This window comes from Hemitrygon akajei, chromosome 6, assembly GCF_048418815.1.
Source record: "Hemitrygon akajei chromosome 6, sHemAka1.3, whole genome shotgun sequence".
NCBI classification, from domain to species: Eukaryota; Metazoa; Chordata; class Chondrichthyes; order Myliobatiformes; family Dasyatidae; genus Hemitrygon; species Hemitrygon akajei.
Window position 1 is genome coordinate 72,719,847 of NC_133129.1, and position 13,304 is coordinate 72,733,150.

Sequence of the window (13,304 nt, forward strand, 5' to 3'; positions counted from 1 at the left end):
ATTTTGAGTTTGTAAGTATTTTTGGTATCATTCTCAGTGTTTTCTCAATCTTGGAGGCCAGTTGTGATATTTACCTTTTGCTTAATACTTTACTGGTGGCCTTGGTGGCTTTTGTAGAAATTTCTTTCTTAGCAACTAACTTGATCTCATCTCATCTCACCTCTTATCACGGAGAGCAAAGTGACCAAGAGAAGAATATTCAGAAAAGCTCTTGACACACATGGGCTTAGTGGGCATCATGTGCTGTCAAAACACACTTTGTTCAGGTATGTGTATGTCTTACACAGAGGTTTCAGGCAGGAGATGCAGCAACCTGCATTCAGTTAACAGCCAGATTTTTGATGCAATTCACTTATGTTGCACATAAAGCTGCTGCACCAAGTGAATTTCCTGATTTTAGATATTTTAAACAATAAACAGTTGCAAATCCAGTGCTTCTATAAAAGCTGAATGCTTTCAACAGCAACAGAATTAAAGTGCTGGATTAGCAAAGCCAAAATCTGTACGTTCCCCATAGTATAAAAAGAGCTATAAGAGACAAGTGTCTTCAATCTTCTGCTATCATGCCTTCTCTCTGGAGGATATTTTAGAATTGGCACTTCTTGCTGATTTTATCCTAAAGAAAGCTGCAGGGCTCTGGTGAAAAGTTACCTAATCTTAGTGCACTAGTTTAGCCTTCTGGGGTTTTTTACTCTTCTGCATCATGCTACATGTTTTGGAAAAGGAATATCAATACTCTTAAAACTGAGAGCCGTATTTCCAATAAGAAGTCTATGAATTTTCCCTAAAGATAAAATTAGGTAGAAAGAATTATGTCTGGCTGAGATATTTAACAAGAGGGCAGTTCTTGCCATGAAGTCAAAATTACGTACTGTAACTTAGGGTGACTTTCATAGTATTATAGGAATCAAAGCAAGGAAATGCTGTAAGCAAAGGATCAGTTTAGTGTGGCTTTGTTCAATTAGTTCATGATTGGCTTGTGTCCTTATTTCAACTACCTGCGTTGATCAGTCATCCTAACCTCTGTCACATTGTAAAACACTGATTTGAAATTTTCGATTGATCCCAACCTCAACATCTTTTTTTTTTTCAGGGCAGGAGTAGGAACCAATTAAAATAAATCCATTGTTCTGAAAACGTCCTTCAGTACCTTCAATGCAAGGAATAGTGTGAGTGTGGCAAATACCAGCCACCATTTCACTGATTTCCTAACTGATGCCCCCATCCTATTTCCCTCTCCCTATTGAGCTACCTACTTCCCACATTCACCCCAGACCCCATCACCCTATTGCTTTTCCCTCCTCCCCATCTGCCCATTGCTCACAGAATCTTTCCACCAGTTCCCCTCCCCCACTGTTTTGATTTGACCCCCCCACCTTTCTCACCTGATTCCATGTTTTACTTCTTCTCCTATTGGATTCTTTCACCTTCAGCCCTTTGTCACCTCCACTTATCACCTTCCAGTTTCTGGCACTAATTAAACTCTTCCCTCCTCCATCTGCCTATCATCCCTCCTCACCTGTATGCACCTTTCACTTTCCCAGCCCATGCTCCATCCCTTCCCCTTTTCTATCTACACTGGGTATCTCCCCTCTAACTTTCAGTCCAGATAAAGAGTCTCAACCCAAAATGTCAGCTGTCTATTTCTCTCCACAAATGCTTCCTAACCTACTGAGTTCCTCCAACATCTGGTTCATTGCTCCAGATTCCAGCATCTACAATCTCTTGTGTCTTCATTGTTTTAAATATATTCTGCATTTTTTCACAATGAGACAGTTTATTTCAGTGCTACATTCTATTTTTTCCACAGAATTATTGAAGTAGGCTATCTATTCCAAGGGAACAGATATTATAAGCAATTTCCAGAACTTTAGACTACTATCACACCAGTGTGATGTCATAACACATTGGTTGTGGCCATCAATTATACTTCTCACCAATGTTCAGATGCTGAATGCATTTGTAAGAAGCTCATCTCCTACGGCTCTTGTATGGGGTAGGATGGGGTCCAAAGGATGTAACTTCTCAGCCACTGCTCTCTGTTCCATTATGAATCACTGATCAAGTATGGGAACATTAGCCTAGATTACTGCAAAGCCAACAGGTGGATGATTACCCTTCTCTTTCGACTGGGAGCTGCTCCATTTCTCATAATCTGTAAATCAGAAATATCAGCAGAAATGATTGTTGACTTGTGACTTCATTAGACATAATGACAGAACCTCATCAGCTCTAAGGTTTTATGCATAAACACAGCTCAAATTGCAAGAGCATTGATTATGTCATTACCATAAAATGCAGTATCCACTATTTGCTGCTGGGGTAATGTTGTGTCCATTAGGCCATAGAGTCTAATTATTGTTAATAAATACATAAGAGTTTAATTGCACTTCTGTCTGCGAGCTAGAACCAGAATTATCACAGTAATTGAAATTTGCTTGGTAAAGTCATTCAAAGGTTTGAAGAACAGAAACAATGGCAAAAGGTTATCTTTCTGTCAATTGTATGAAAGGTTGAACCTGACCTTGTCAATAATTAGAGCAACAAAGCTGATGATGAAATAGTAGGTATCAGTGATTGTGGACATGAGAGACTGCTGATGCTGGAACATGGAACAAAAAAAAAGAGCTTCTGGAGAAATGCAGGGAATCGAGCAGCACCTGCAAACAGATATGGACAGTCAATGTCGTGAATCAAGGCCCTTCATCTGTACCAGCGAGCTGCAAAAGGATAGAGAGTAATGGCAGAAAAATTGCATCTTTTGGATCCCATCCTACACAATACGAGAGCTACACAAGATTAGCTGGTTAGTTACAAATACTATCAGACTCCTGATAAATTGGGAGGCATATAACTATATATGAGATTAGAGGGCAATTATCCAGTATAAAGAGGGGAGGGAGAGAGGTAGAGCAAGAGATGCCAAGAGATAGGTGACTGGCAGAAGAGCAGTAGAAATCCCAGTGGGGAGCAGAGAGAGAGGTCTCACAGAACTCCTGTTGAAGAGAAAGAAAAATTTGGTGGACATACCTTGAAGAGATATTACAATAAAATGGAGAAACAAGGCTGAAGTCTCTAGATCATTAGCACCTGCAGGATAGTGCTACACAGTCCATGTGAAATTTGAAAGGAGTCATATGTACTCTTACATGTGGATGTAAAAGAGCTCACATTTCCTTGAGGAAGAGGAACAGGATTTATTCTGATATCCTGTTCTTAGTTTATCATTCAACAACTATAACGATGAATAGAACAACAAGATGATCTGTTCAATTTCAGTTTCCATTTGCTTTACTGCAGGCAACCTAGTGGCCATATTCCTTATTGCATCAATAATTCAACTTTGCAATTCTCACTGGATAGAACAGGAATTGAAATATTCGTGAAGGATGTGATATAAGTGTGGGATTTTCTGCTCATTGAAGCTAATGTACCAAAATTCTCAAACAGTTAACTGATTAATTCACATAGCTAGTATACCTAGAACAGTCCTTATGTGTCTACAATTGGTGTCATCCCAAAGACACTACAGAATAGCATTAAACAATTAGGGCTACTTTATGTAAATCTTCAGAAAGCTACAATACTAAACACCACTAGAATAATCCAAAAGTTGCTAGCAGTTGACAAATGAGTGTGCTTGGCTATGCCCATACCTTAGGTTTTACTAGCTTAAGCTGAGAAAGAAAAATAATAATAATAGATCTGAGCAGAGTAAGTATCGACAAGGAAGCATTGAATGCCTGGCTCAGATTTGGAGACCTCTTCCCAGAAACAGAAAGGTTCCTTGTGGCAATAACAGGACCAGCTGGGTAATGCAAAAAGTCAAAAATACACAATAAAAGACCAACAAATTCAAGACAATAAGTGCAGAAAATGCCAAGAGAAATCAGAAGCAATCCAACAATTACAGGATCCTGCAGCAGTTTAACTCAATCTGATTACTTACACAAGCACTATCAAATGGTAAACATCATCCACCAAAATCTTTCTTTAAATACAAGCTCATAAAAGAAATCATAGGAGATGTCACGTGATGACGTGGGATTGAGACATGGAAATCCAGCTCTCCCATAAAAAACCAGTAATAATGTTTAAGTGAAGAAAAGTTAGTAAATATACTTATAAACTACTCAGGATTGTCTTAAGATATGTCTCCTAAACAGAAGCAGAAGAAAACTACTATTTTGAAGACAACACAAGTTGGAAAAGAATCAAGGCCGGCCGCCATCAAAGAGCCTCGGGCTCAAGTGCATTTTACCTCCAGCGATACAGAACAGGAAACTGCAGCAACATCAACCATTTCCAAAAAAAAAGTAACAGGAATTGCGCATGCGTGAAGGAAGGGGCATGTGCAAACACGAGCAACCCAAACTACAAATCCCAGCTATGATTGGAACTGAAAGTGAAAGTGAATATGAGGTGGAATCAGATTCTCTGGATAAATCAGATGAAGATGAAAAGACAAACAAAGAAGAGCAACAGGAAGAGGTTGGAGGTGATATTGGAGACATAAAAACATCTTTGGTGCAAATAATACGTGAATTAAAAGCATTAAAAGTAATAAAAAAAGATATTAAAAATATGAAGATTATGTTTGATAAAATGATGAAAAGACAGGACAAAATGGACAAGAAAACTAAAAACTTGGAAGAAACAATGGGAGACACCATTGATAGAGTGAATAAAATGGAAGATAATATTTCTGCCTGGACATCAGAAAGAAAACGGTTGTTGGAAAAAGTGGATGTACTTGAAAATTTTAGCAGATGAATTAATATTATGATTGTTGGACTTAAAGAAGGTATAGAGGGAGAGGATCCAATAATTTTTTTTCAAAAATGGATTCTGGAAATTTTGGAAATGGAAGAAGGAACCCAGTTAATTGAAATTGAATGGGCTTACAGAGCCTTAAGATCAAGACCCCAAGTTGATCAAAACCCATGATCAAACTTGATAAAATGCTTAAGATATCAAGATAAAGAAAAGATCCTGAAGGCGGCTGCCCAACATACCAGAAAGAGAAATGGGCCATTGATGATAAAAGGGAAAACAGTTCTTTTCTATCCTGATATAAGTTATGACCTTTTGAAGAAAAAGAAGGAATTTAACCCTGCGAAAAAAGTTTTATGGGAAAAGGGTTATAAATTTATATTGCACCACCCGGCAACTCTGATAATTTTTTTGGATGATGGAAAAAGAAGATCTTTTACTGATTATCAGGATGCAGAAGAATTTGCACAAGAACTCCCAAATATTCACTAACCATGGCCAAAGATTTAAAAGTGAAATGGATTAAAGATGAAGACAGGGACAGTGAATGGAGTTGATGGATGTTTAAGGACAGAAGAATATTTAAATATATTCTTAATTATATGATACAGGGGGAGAAAGGTAAAAATTTGAGAAATATTAATCGAGAGTAGTGATATTATTTTTTCTTCTCTTATATATACTTTTTTATGTTACGAGGGAGCTGGGGGAACTTCGGATCGATTGCTACGGGATTCACGTGTGTAATCATGGCAATTGCCATGACCCGTACAATAGAGGGGGGGTAATGTTGTGTTTGTTTTTATTCACAACATTAGTAGGGGGGTATTTTGTTATTTTTTTCTTTATAATCTATTTTTCTTTAATCTTTCTTTCTTTGCCTGGACAATTGGAGGGGAGACATATAGCAACACGGAGAATTTTAAAAAGATTCCCCAAGGTACTACGAAAGTTGAAAAGTTAGGTATTACTATAGACTGGAGTAACCCTGTTAAAAATAATGACTAATTTACTGAATTTTTAAAGTTTTAATGTTAATGGGCTTAATGGACCGGTGAAAAGAAAAAGAATTTTAACATACATTAAGAAAATGAAAATAGATATAGCTTTTAGCTGCATTTCACTTGAAAAAATTACTTATAATTTAAGAGATAAATACAAAATATTTCTGAAAATTTGGCGCCCTTATTTATAAAGGATAGGATTAAATATTTCCTGATTGTAATATCTACATCTGGTATCATCTCAAAGACACTACACAATAGTATTAAACAATTAGGGCTAAAAAGCAATATCTATGTAAATCTTCAGAAAGCCAAAATACTAAACATCACTAGAATATTCCAAAAGTTCCTAGCAATTGAGAATTGAGCGTGCTTGCTTATGCCCATACCTCAGGTTTTACCACCGTGAGCTGAGAAAAAATAAAGAATAATAATAAGATAATAGTCTTCATCGTTATAAAGCCTTAATCTCAAATATGCTAATATAGTGGTGAAAATAAAGGAGATTCTACAGAGAATCTCATTTCCTTTTAAATTTTTTCCATCTATTGGCCAAGAGATAGATTTATGATTTGCAATTAGCTCAGTAGCTGTACTTGGGAAAATATTCATTATAAGTTATCCTGCTGAGAATCAAAAACTGCATCATAAACATCAATAAACTAATGTGACTGTATGTCACTGAATCTATTCTCTACTAACCAAGTTGTCCTTTTTTAAATTTTCCATTAATTATTCTATTTGTAACCTTCAGGTTTGGCTAGCGGCATTAATCGAGGGGAGGATAGCCTCCGGCCTGGCCAAGCTTGAGAAATCTTATTTGGTTGGATGCTGTGTGATGTTTTCCCCTGTTACAGATCAGTACCACAAAATAACAAACAGTACACAATATGCAATTAAAGGATTAAACTTTATAATTCTTAATTTGACTATAGGGTTAGTAAAGAAAACAAAAAGAAATTGGAGCTCACTGTTTTCCCATCTGTTCATTCACCCTCAATTTCCCCTGGACGTCGTCGACTCCTGACCCCATTCCAAATCCACTCCATCCTGCAGTCCATGACTTCCACATTCTGGCATCCTCTCTCCCCATCTTCTGCCGAGCTAAAGACTGCAAAACCTTCTCTTGGGCATACAAGAAAGAAAAACACCTCCTCTCTTTGACCAGCACACATTCCAAAACCCCTGTTATCGCCAGTCAGTGTAAACGGCAGTAACATAGCTCCTCAAAGCAGTCAGAGTCACATTCTGTTCTGGCTATGTAGGCCAGCCTATCAGGTGGTCTCCTGAATCTGTGAGACCTCCGTACCCCCTCATCTACCTCTTCATGTTCCATCACTACTGGGGATACTTCTGGTCTACCTGGCGAAACTTCCCCTAGCCAATCACTCATGCCCACCTGCAACTCAGATCCCTCTATCCCTTGGCAAAGTCCCATTTCAACCCAGGCTCTCCACAGCTAGCCCCTCCAATTTCACCTGACCCAGCAGGAGAAGGGTTGGGAGTCTCTTCGTCAATCAGTGGGGAGTTAGCAAAAGGCAGCATATACCACACCTTCAGGTCCTCATCCTCCGAATCACTATCTCTGCCAGTGATGGGGATTGGCCTAACCTCTCCTGCTGTTGGTCCTACATCACCGCAGAGTACTTTTACTAAACGTAGGCTTCAGGTCGGGATCTAGGTCAGCTTGCACCTCTTGTCCCAGAGGCAGAAGGTGGTTCCAATGGAGAATCTTGACAGGTAAATTCCCATCCTCTGGTTTCACCCGGAGAACTGGTAGATTTGGCATCTGACTCTCCACCTCATAGGGCATAGCCACCCAGCGGTTAGCCAACCTATGCTTTCCAGGTATTCCCAAATTCCTTATGAGGACTCAATCTCCCGGAAGGAGTTGGGAGAACCTCACCTTTTGATCATACTTCCTCTGTTTTCCATGATTCTACTTGGCAGCCATGACCCCAGGTAATTCTTAAGCCCTTTTCATCTCCCTTCTCATATCTGACACATACTTCAGATAAGTCTTCAGTGGTAAGTCACCCTCATCAGTCCCAAAACAAAGATCAATAGGCAACCTGGCCTCACGCCCTAACTTCAGGAAGTATGGTGAGCAGCCGGCAGCTTCATTTCTGGTACAGTTGAAACTGAGGACCAGATGTCCAATATATTGAATCCACCTGCTCTTCTTGCTGATCTCCAAGGTCCTGAACATGTCCAGCAAGGTCCAATTAAACCTCTCGGGCTAGGGTTCACCCTAGGGATAATAGGGAGTGACCCTTGACTTCTTGACTCCAAGCATGCCCAGTAACTCATGGATGAATCTGCTCTCGAAATCCTGTCCCTGATCACTTTGTATTCGTCTGGGGAGGCCATAATAAATGAAATATTTCTCCCATAACACTTTGGCCACCATGGGCCTTGGTAGGGAAAGCCTGCGATTATCTGGTGTAGTGATCTGTGATGACTAAGACGGTCGCCGTGTTGCTGGCATCGGATTCAATTAACAGGAAATCCACACACACCAGGTCCAGGGTCCCTGCACTCCCCAAGTGGGACAAGGGAGCTGCCCACATAGGCAGCATCTTCTGCTGTATGTATCGAATGCACGACTTGCAGTATTCTTCGACCACCAGCTTCATTTGGGGGCCAGTAAAACCGGTCTCTGATCAATCCATAAGTCTTTTCAACCTCCAAATGTCCAGAATCATCATGAAGTGACTTCAACACAATCCTCTGATACTTCTTCAGCAGAACCAGCTGGGAACGCTGTGATCGGTCCGGAGGTAATGTGACCCGATATAGGATCTGGTTCCTCAACTCCAACCTGGGCCATTCTCTCAGTAATGAAGGCACTGCAGTGTGTTTCATCTTCTCTGCCTGAGCCATGTCTCATTTTTTGACTGCTAACCAAATGGTACCGATGCCCGGGTTATCTTGGTGAACAGCTGTCACTTCCCCAGAACTCAATTCTTGTAACTGGTTTGTCTTCAGAGCAGTCAGGTTACAGTAAACTTGTGGAATGGCATCATCAGAAGCTCCAAACTGATGTACCGCATGATCCTGCCTTTGCTCTCCATCACTGTGAGAGCAAACTGACACATGGCTTTCACCCCTGAGACAGGCACACTCTTCCACTCTTTGCCCCTGTCCAGCCCTTCGTGTGCACGATTGGACAAAGCATCAGCATCCATGTTCCTACTTCCTGGCTGGTACTTCAGGCTGAAATCATAGGCAGACAACACTGCCAACCACTGATGGCCTGTGGCATCCAATTTCGCCAAAGTCAGGATATAAGTTAGGGGATTGTTGTCCGTCCTCGCCTTAAACTTGGCACTATAGAAGTAGTCACTCAGCTTATCCACCACAGCCCACTTCAATGCTAGAAACTCCAACTTGTGCGTGCGATAGTTTTTCTCAGAGGGCGACAGATTCCAGCTTACAAACATAATGCATCTCAACCTGGAGCCCTGATCCTGATACAGGACACTCCCTAAGCCCTCTCTTCTGGCATCCACTTGCATTACATATGGTCTGAAAAAGCCAGCACAGGTGCCTGGGTCAGCATCTGCTTCAACAACTGAAAGGCCTCTTCACATTTCGCATCCCACCTCGGTCCAAACGGCTCCAAAGGGCTAAGGCACTCTTTACCCTCCTCTCCTTTTGTTCCCCTTCCTTTCTCTCCCAAGAGAGGGTAACCACACAGAAGATGATTCAATAGGTGGTTCACTTTCAAGTCACCCTTCATGAATCTCCGATAGTACCACAAAACCCGAGAAACGAGCGCGAAGCGCTCAGAGCCTGGGGCCTTGACAAGGTGGTCACCACCTCTATCTTAGACGGATTTGTAGCTACTCCATCTGGAAATCTATGTGCCCAACATAGCTAACAGACGTCTTGCAGAACTGGCACTTGTCCAGGGAAAGCTTTAACCCTTCAGCTCTCAGGCAGCCCAGCACCTTCAATAGCCTCGCTTCATATTCTTCCAAGGTGGACCCAAACACTATGAGGTCATCCAGGTACATCAATACCTCAAGCAAGTTCATAGCCTCCACCTTCTTCTCCATGACCCACTGGAAGTTTGCAGGGGCTCCCGATATGCCCTGGAAGAATCCCAGGGGACATATAAATGCTGTCTCCTCTTTTTCAGCCTCACTCATGGGGATCTGGTAATATCCACTCCTCAAGTCCAGCACACTGAACCACTTCGCACCACTCAGGCAGGCCAACACATCCTCGATTCTTGGGACTGTATACTGGTCAGGGACAGTATGCCTGTTCAGATTCCTATAGTCCACACACATCTATACCTTCCCATTCTTCTTTTTGGCCACTACTACTGGGGACACAGAGGGGCTTCAGGACTCGGTAATGATACCAACTTCCTTCAACTTGCACAAATGCTGTTGAACGTCTTCCACCTCTGCAGGGGCCAGTTGCCACAACCTCTCTCTGAACAGGGTGTCCTCAATCACCCAGATAGTGTTATGAGTGCTCTTTGAATAGCCCACATAAAACTCGTCAGCGGAAAAGACATCGTCCAGCTTCAACATCTTCTCTACCAACCTCCTCTTTCAACCTGCAGGCACCGGGTAGTCCCCAGAGTTGAGTGTCATGATCAACTTTCCCCCCTTTTCCAATAGTTTCTACCTGGCTTTATCACAGGGACACTAGACATTACAGTCACCAGAAACAGATAAGCCAGGGGGCATCTCCCACTTGAAGGTGATCTCCCTTTCGTAGTGTTCCTGACAATCATTGCCATCCTGCTGACCTGTACAACCAAGAGCTTCTGCAGTTTGGACCTCACCAGTATCCAAGCAGGAAATCCCGACTCCCCCTCCTGTTCTTCTGGAGCGTCCACTAAGAGGGGCATGCCCTCAGGCACTCCGGGAAATTTGAGGGACCCCATCACTCTCACTACTTCCCCGGGATGTAACGCTATTGGATTCAAATGGGCGAACCACACTGTTCCTTGTCTAAATTCGGTATCTGGCTCAATACTGCCACACACTTCCTCAAAATCAGCTCAGAACACCGGGTGCACAGACAATGTCCCCAGAAAGCTCTCGTCAGCCTTCTCCTTGCAGCCCCCCATGAGCCTCCTCACAAGAAGGGTGTTGGTCCCCACCAGAATTGAAACACCACCACTCTCAGTGGGGTATGGACAAACCAGCCCTAGTTATCAAGAACCTGACACTTCCACATTGGCCTCGGAGAACTCCAGTTTCACTGATAAATAACCCACTGGTTCAATGCTCAGGGTAATCACACAGCATCCAACAAAATCAATCCCGAATGATACACCCACAATTGTAACCCTTAGCTGCATTAATCTAGGGGAAAACAGTTTCCAACCCACCAAACTTGAGAAATCTTATTTGGGTGGATGCTGTGTCATGTGTCCCCTGTTACAAATCAGTACCGTGAATTAACAAGCAGTATACAATATGCATTTAAAGGATTGGGCTTTATAATTCTTGATTTGACTATAGTGTTAGTAAAGAAAACAAAAAAGAAAAAGGCCCCATTTTCATGAAACAGTCATGTTGGAACTCACTGTCTTCCTGTCTGTTCGTTCTCCATCGATTTTCCCCTGGGCATTGTCGACTCTTGACCCCATTCCAAGTCCACTCTGTCCTGCAGTCTACAACTTCCCTGATCTGGCATCCTCTCTCTTCATCTTCCACAGAACAAAAGACTGTGAAACCATTTCTCGGGGTCACAAGAAAGAGAAACACATCCCCTCATTGGCCAGCGCACATTCCAAAGCCCCCGGTATCTCTAGTTGTAACCCAAACACTGCGCTACAGAGAAAGCACTACATTAGCAGGTCATTACAGATTATTTTGTGTTGGCGTGTGGATAAAGCATCGGTCTAGTGATCTGAAGGTCAATGGTTCGAGCCTCAGCTGAGGCAGCGTGTTGTGTCCTTGAGTAAGGCACTTAACAACACATTGCTCTGCGATGTCACCGGTGCCAAGCTGCATGGGTCCCAGTGCCCTTCCCTTGGACAACATCGGTGGCGTGGAGAGGGGAAGGCCTGCAGCTTGGGCAACTGCCGGTCTCCCAAACAACCTTGTCCAGGCCTGCACCCTGGAAACCTTCCAAGGCGCAAATCCATGGTCTATCCATGATATTATTTAATATTCTTCATAATCTTAAAGCATAATCTTAAAGCAGGTAACTATATGCTTTCAGTAGGTTATTTTGGATCTGTTACCTTAACATTTATTGTTAATGTAATGCTGAAGTATATTGTCAATGAAAAGATTTGTAGTCATTTAGAGAAGCTGTATGCACTCCAAGTCAATATGGTTTTATGAATGCAGAGTTCAGATACCAAGCAGTGCTGTTGGAGGGGAATCTATGCAAATATGGATTTACAATGGGATTTGATAAAAGACTGGTGCACAAGGTAAAGGCTTATGGTAGAAACTGTGGACATGATTGCAGATTAGTTCCCCTAAAGCACAGAATATTTCCCAAGCTGGGAGAATGTAACAGTGAGCAGTATTTGACCCGTAATTATTTATATTTATGTTAATAACCTGGAGAATAGACAGAGTTCAAGATTTCCAGGTTTGCAAGAATAGGTGGGAAGGCAATGAGGGTATTTGGACTCTGGAACGCTGCATTAACAGTTTGAGTGAGTAGGCTAAAACCTGGCAAATGGTGCTACTTAATTGTGAGGTCATGCATCTCTGGTACAAAGTGCTGGTGAGATTATTCCTGGAAGATTAAGTACATTTTTTCCTTCTTTATTTAAGGATTATACTGATGCCAGAGACAGTCCAAAAAAAGATTCACTAGACTGTCCGGAAATGAGAAGCCAAATAAAATATATTCTTTGAACTTTAGAAGAGTACATGGAAAGTTTCCTATCTGGATACATCACGGCTTGGTATGACAACTGCTCTTCCTGAGACCTCCAGAAATGGCAGAGTTGTTGATACAGCATGGCATACATAGAACCTAGCCTCCCCTCTGTCTATACTTCTTGCTCCCTAATAAAGCAGTCCATCTTATTGCTCTAGGGGACCCTTCAATAGTCTTATTAGAGCATAAAGAAGCTGTTTTAGACCTTGCCATAATCTACCTTGTTATCTTGCTGTGATGCACGTTTTTTGCAATTGTAACACTTTAATTTGCATTATGCTATTGTTTTTCCTTGCACCACCTCAAGGCAGCAATGTGGTAAATGATTCGAATGAATAGTGTGCATAACAAAGATTTTCATTTTAGGCACATTTACCAATTTACCAAAATGTTTCCACTGAACCCGCAAGGAAACAAAATGGTTAAAAGATCAGGGTAATCATTTAAAACTGTGGTATACAGGAATTTCTTCTTGTAGAGGGTGATTCTCCGAGATTCTCTACCCAAGTGGGTTGTGAATGCTTGATCATTGTGGTGTCTTCAATGCATACCAACACCACAAAGCAGTGGAACTTTATGTCTCCTTTGGCCTTCCTTTCATTCTTCTTAGTACAGTCTTGTGAACATTGGCGGATCGTTCCAGAATGAATTTAT